The following is a 6370-nucleotide window of genomic DNA, read 5'->3' as shown; positions in this document are numbered from 1 at the left end:
TCCTGCCTCAGGGAACATCACCTACTAGAGGAGGTGACTTCTGAGGCAGTTGACAAGCATGTCTTCCTCTCTCTGTCCAGTTGTTCAAGACATATAGTACCTGCTTAGCAAGTGAAGGTGCCCACTCTGGTGTCAGGAAGCCCTCTGATGGACTCATTAACTAGTGAGATCCAAGTAACTCTGGCTGGATCTGGAGAATGAAAATTATAGGACCAAACAGACCCGGGAGCCTTGCAGATGAAAGTGGGCTGACATCCTGCCTGGGGCCTACTGCCTCCATGACCTCCACGGGATTTTGCTTGTGAGCTACGTCAAGGTAAAAATTTCTCTGACCACAGTAGTTATCAGCAGCTGAGGGTTCGGGGCTGAGCAAGCCAGAGGATTAGCCAGCAGAAGGAAGGAGGAGAGCTTAGGCCTCAATCTATAATGTTAAAGAGAAAACTGAAACAGGACCCGGTTGGGGCCCCCTTAACAGAGGCCTTGCAACACCCTGGGCCTCACCTTTCCTTGACCTATAAGCTATAGCTTAACAATAGATCACCCCCCTGCAGGTAAGCTCTGAATGTCCCTTCACCCACCCAGTTCCTTGTTTTAGAAAATGACCCTGAAACTAACTGCCGCGAAAAACCATCCAGCCTAAGAGAAAGCTTATGTTTGTTTGAACCAAACTGAGGACAATTGCCGGGAAGCAAAGTCTTAACGAATTGAGAAAATGCTCTGGAAAACGGCCGTTTTGCAATTTATTTTACACATTAGAATCCAGGGAGGAGGGTTACATGAAATCCATTGCTTGTAGATTAAGGGGACGAGAGAAAGCAACGCAGGGAAATCTTTGGGATTGGATAAAAAGTAAAATGGAGAAACAGATACTTCTTTTACATTGGTGGGTACAGGATAGTTAATAGCATTTTACAGCACATAGAGATGGTATTTGGGGAACAAAATAACAATGAGGGATTTTGTAGTTTCTTGCTCTGGTGTGGGATGGGCTGTGCCCTGAGGGGTCTGGAAGAAGGTTGACTCTTACATTCCAAGGGTCTATTATCTTAGATGCAAAAAGACAACAGACAGGCTCACTTAAGGTAAAGACTGACCTTTGTCAAGGAAGCTATAGGCCAAGGATGTGACTTCCTGCCATTGCCCACCTTAGTTAGGAATTTTTATGTTCATGCCATCCTATGTGGTTATTTTTAGTCTCCAGAGTTTGTCAGGTTTAACATGTGGCCCCTTTTCCATACATATTTATGATTAATACACTTAGGCTTATTGATCACAATCTCAGTGGTCTACCAGGCTACTCCCATCATTGTTCCTGGATTGCTGACTCCACCAGAAAATCACATGGCCAGAGAGAAGGCTCCATGCAGAGCCCCCACTCCCACCCCCACCCCCCAAACATCACGTAGCCTCTGGAGGAATGCCCAAATGTTTCCTTAAATACCCCAAGCTGGTCTGAGAATGTTAGGGCAGTTTTTGGAGGTGTTAACCCACTGCCTTCTCAGACCATGGTGCTCTGATAATAAACACTTATTCTATGCCCCAACTCCTGTGCCGGTCTATTGGCTGAGCGGCGCAGGCAGCGCAAGCCCTGGACTCTTGGTCTCCAGTTACACCAGCACAGTGGTCAGGCAGCAGTCACATCATACAACAGAATGTCAGGCCTGATAGGAGTGTCTCTGTTTGCCTGGGGTCCTGGAACCAGTCAGAAAGCAACAGTGTGACAGGTGGGAGATCTGGGCCGCACTGACCATGTGACATAGGGTGGGAGCTTTGGGTCCTGTAGCTGGACTTCTTGACAGGCTGAGACTGAGATCAGCTTCGTGGGCAGTTAACTGTTTCTATGTGATGGAACACCAATAGACTCTGGACACAGGCCTGGGGAGCTTCTCTGGGTGGCAGTACTCCACTCACATTGTCACAATTGAAGCTGCGAGAGAGACACTGTCCTGACTCCACAGGGAGTGAGTTTTGATAGGTGACCCGTTGGCAGTTAGGAAGCATCTTTCTTTCCAAATGCTTCCATGGGCATGTAATACTAAAAAAGCATTTTTTGGGGGGGTGGGGGAAGGGGAACAGGATTTTATTGGGGAACAGTGTGTACTTCCAGGACTTTTCCAAGTCAAGTAGTTGTCCTTTCAGTCTTAGTTGTGGAGGGCGCAGCTCAGCTCCAGGTCCAGTTGCCATTGCTAGTTGCAGGGGGCACAGCCCATCATCATCCCTTGCAGGAGTCGAACCGGCAACCTTGTGGTTGAGAGCCCGCACTCCAACTAACTGAGTCATCTGGCAGTGGCCCATGTGGGAATCTAACTGGCAGCCTTCGGTGTTAGGAGCATGGAGCTCCAACCACCTGAGCCATCGGGCCGGCCCCCGAAGCATTTTCTTAATCCATTGAGATTTTGCTTCCTGCCAATTGTCATCAGTTTGGCTCAAATAAACTTATTAAACTTCTCTATAGGTTTGGACATTTCTTGTGATGACAGATAATATCCTAAAATTCAAAGCTGGATGTCTTACAACTCAATTCAGTTATAACAGTATCTACCTGGATATAGTGTCAGATCCCACAGGTTCAGGGTTTAGTCCTACAAGGCTCCTTCCCCTGCTCCAGTTTCAGATGCCAATAAGGTCCATGTTTCCGATGGAATGGCTATAAATCAGTTACCATGACACCTTTCTGATTAATTTGCAAGGGCCACTCACAGAACTCAGGAAAACAGTTTACTTATTAGATTATCCATTTATTATAAAAGGATACAACTCAAGAATAGCTAGCTAGAGCTGCTGCATAGAGCAAGGTGTGGGGGAGAGGGTGTTACGCTTCCATGCCCTCTCCCTTCCAGCACCTCCATGTTTTCAGCAACTAGAAGCTTTCCAAACCCAGCCATGGAGGATTCTCGTTACATAGGCTTGATTGAGCAAATCATTGGCCATTGGTGAGTAGCTCAACCTCCAGCTCCCCTCCCCCTCCCAGGAAGTTGGGGGGGCTGAAAGTTACAACCTTCTAATCACAGGGTTGATTCCTCTAGCCATCAGCCCCCATCCTAGGGACTTTCTAAAAGTTATATCATTAACATAAACTCAGGTCTCGTTGAAAGGGTCTTGTTAGGAATAACATGACACCTTTATCAAGCTCATCACTTAGGAAATTCCAATGGTTTCTGTGCCAGGAACAGCAGGAAAACTAAATATATATAGAGGGTGCCCAAAAAATGTATACACATTTTAAGAAAGGAAAAGAACTATTAAAATTATGCTGATGGCAACCACTTTGAGCACCTCTGGTAATTGCAGAAGTCAAACGTGACTTGTATTCATCTTTTGTTATCGGTATATATTATTACAATTTTAATACAGGTGTACATTTTTTTGTCACCTATTGTATTTTTTATTATACATCACAATATTGCAGGGTACCCCATGTAAGTGGAATTCTAGTGTTTGTCCTCTGCAATAGAGATAAAATCCAAATTCCCCAACATGACCTACAGGCTTCTGTGTTCTGCCTGTATCTGCTTCTTCCTCCTGGCCTTCTGTCTACCCCTTCCTTACACAAAGCCTCTCTTTACATCCACTGTGCCTTCTGCTAGAAATGCAGAAGGCCCCCCTGTCCTCATGTCTGGCTTCTTCTCATTCAGGTCTCAACTCAAATGTCCCCTCCTCAGAGAGGAGTTGCCTGAACACTGTGGCCCCCACGTCCCACCCCACTCACTGCCCACCCAGCCACCTTGCAGCACTCAGCTACAGCATCCATCTTTTGTTTTTCCCTACCACACGGGGCTGCAAGCTCCTGGAGATGAATCATTTCGCTCTCTCCTGGACCTGGCACAGTGCCTGACCAATAGTAGACATTGAACACACATTTGTTAATTGACTGACAGAATGATACTGAGGGCTCATGGCCAGAAGCTCCTCTTTTAGAAAAGGCTGGACACCTTCCTTCCCTTGATTTCTTCTTTTCTAGGTAGAGATCCCTATGCCCCCTTTGTGGGTGCTTAGCAGATTTTAGGGGTGCACAGATTCCACTGTAAATAACATTAAATCATAGTGCTAAAGTGGATCTTCCCTCTTCTGTTCTCTTTGAAGTTTTCCAATTATATAAAAAAAATTCTGTTAATGTTACTACTTATCACTTCTCCAACACTTGCTAATCTCTGATTTTTACAAAGTCTTCAGTCTTACAGTTTTCTGCAGACATCTTGCATCTAACTAGGTTATATACTTTTTTCCCTGTATATATTTTATAGATATCTTCTATTGAAGTGGGAAGTGATTTAAGGTAACGCTATGGTGTTCCTCTTTTAAACAAATGTATTTAAGCTTTTTAAAAAAGTACATTGATTTAAATATATTAAATACAGGTGTATGTTGTGAAGGTAGAGTGTGAATGGCTATGGTTGAGGAGATAATGTACCAGGCAAAACAACCCCTTTTGGAAACCCAGGGGCTTCAAATGAGCCCCTGGGCCAAGTGCCATTTAGTGTTTTTTTTATTTTTGATTGGGGAATATTGTGGAACAGTGTTTCTCTCCAGGGCCCGTCAGCTCCAAGTCATTGTCCTTTAATCTAGTTGTGGAGGGTGCAGCTCAGCTCCAAGTCCAGTCAAACCGGCCAACCTTGTTGTTAAGAGCTCACACTCTAACCAACTGAGCCATCTGGCCGCCCTTCCAGAAGCTCAGTGGCAGCTCAATATCTTCAATCTAGTTGTGGAGAGCGCAGCTCACTGGCCCATGTGGGAATGGAACTGGCAAAATTGTTACGAGCTTGCGCTCTAAGCCATCTGGCTGCCCCAAGTGCCATTTAGTTTTATTTCTGTGTTCTGTGGTATGGGGAGTTATTCGGCTGAGTATGAATGAGACTGGAGCATTTTACCTGGACCTCAGTGCATGAATTTGGGGAGCTCTTTGTCAATCTTAGTCTATTTCCTTCTATTGTATAGGGCCTTTGTTCTTTTCTGTGTTCTGACCACTGGATGTGACTTCCGTGATCATGGTTAGAAAATGATAACTCGGGGACACAAAATACTCAGTATCCTGCTGTCAAAGTTCCCTAGTGAAGTCAGTCTCATAAATCAGGCAAACAGCTGCTTTTATTTGTGGATGAACCAAATAACCTAGTACATGTCTTGGCGTAGAATTAACCCCTGGTAGTTCACAGAATGTTAAAGAATTTAGGAGACTCTACAAGAGTAAGAAAAGATTTATTGAAAGTCAAAGAGAGAGGTCTGGCAATATGAGTTTTGCCAGGACAGAACACAATAGGGACAGCTGCCAAGACAGAGGGGTAAGAGAGATACTGGCAAACAGAGTTGTGCCAGGGCAGAGTCTGATGGAGGACAGCTGCACCAATGAGGAGTGCTGGGGTTTTATATTTTTCCATGCAGGATGTAAGGTGCTTGTCAGCTTGCAGGGGACTGCCATTACAATTGTCTTCTCCTGGGAGCTGTTCTGTCCCATCTATGACGGATGTCAGCTTGCAGGGGGTTGCATCCATGATGGGTGTTTGTTAGTTTGCAGGGAACTGTTCTGTTCCTACCTATGATGGATGCAAGGTGCTTATCAGCCTGCAGGTGCAGTGACAGCCAGGGGTTTCAGAGCCAAGCAGTTAATGTTGAGCTGTTCCTGTTAGCCCACAAATGCGCTCCTGTTAACTCTTTGCCCTCTCCTGCCAACTCCCAAGTCCACTCCTGTTAGCTTTTCCTTGTCTCATCAGTACATGGCTTTGCTTAGTGTGACCATTGAAAGGTAGAGCTCACCTTCATAAATTCCGAGGTCCAAAAAAATTGGTCCCCAGAACCCCAAGCACCATTTATCTACTGTTTCAGTCTGATATCCTGTTCTTTCTAGTCCAAATGGATGGTTTCATATACTGCACATAAAATATGCAAAGTCCGCATCTTGGCATTCCTTGGACTCAAAATGTGCTAACTTTGTATATTTTGTTTTTGTAGGATAGTATGTAATATCCAATGTATAACTCAAACATTCAGCAAATTCAAATGTTTGGCTCAAAAGTTGGGTGACTTTGGCCAAGTTATTTAACTTCTCTGAGCTTCGGTCTCTACTTCCTCGTGTTACTTGCAGATTAAATAAAATAATGCATGTGAGACAGTGACTGGCTCGAGGTAAAAGCATTCAATAAATGGCTATTCCTATGTTTATTTTGCATCTCATCAGCCCTCCCCGCAGAGGTCGAACTGTGGTTTGATTAGCTCTCCTGCATCTGGGCTGCTTCCCCTACCCCATGAAGGATCATCCCTTCACCAGCGTCTACTCAGTGCCTCGCGCAGGACGCTGAGGACTTAAGCAGGAATCAGCCGACCTTGCTTTGCCAAGCCCGCCACCCAGTAGGAAAGAGAACCTCCCAAACGGAGC

Source organism: Rhinolophus ferrumequinum, chromosome 6 (genome assembly GCF_004115265.2).
Source record: "Rhinolophus ferrumequinum isolate MPI-CBG mRhiFer1 chromosome 6, mRhiFer1_v1.p, whole genome shotgun sequence".
NCBI classification, from domain to species: Eukaryota; Metazoa; Chordata; class Mammalia; order Chiroptera; family Rhinolophidae; genus Rhinolophus; species Rhinolophus ferrumequinum.
Note: the sequence above shows the minus strand (reverse complement) of the source record.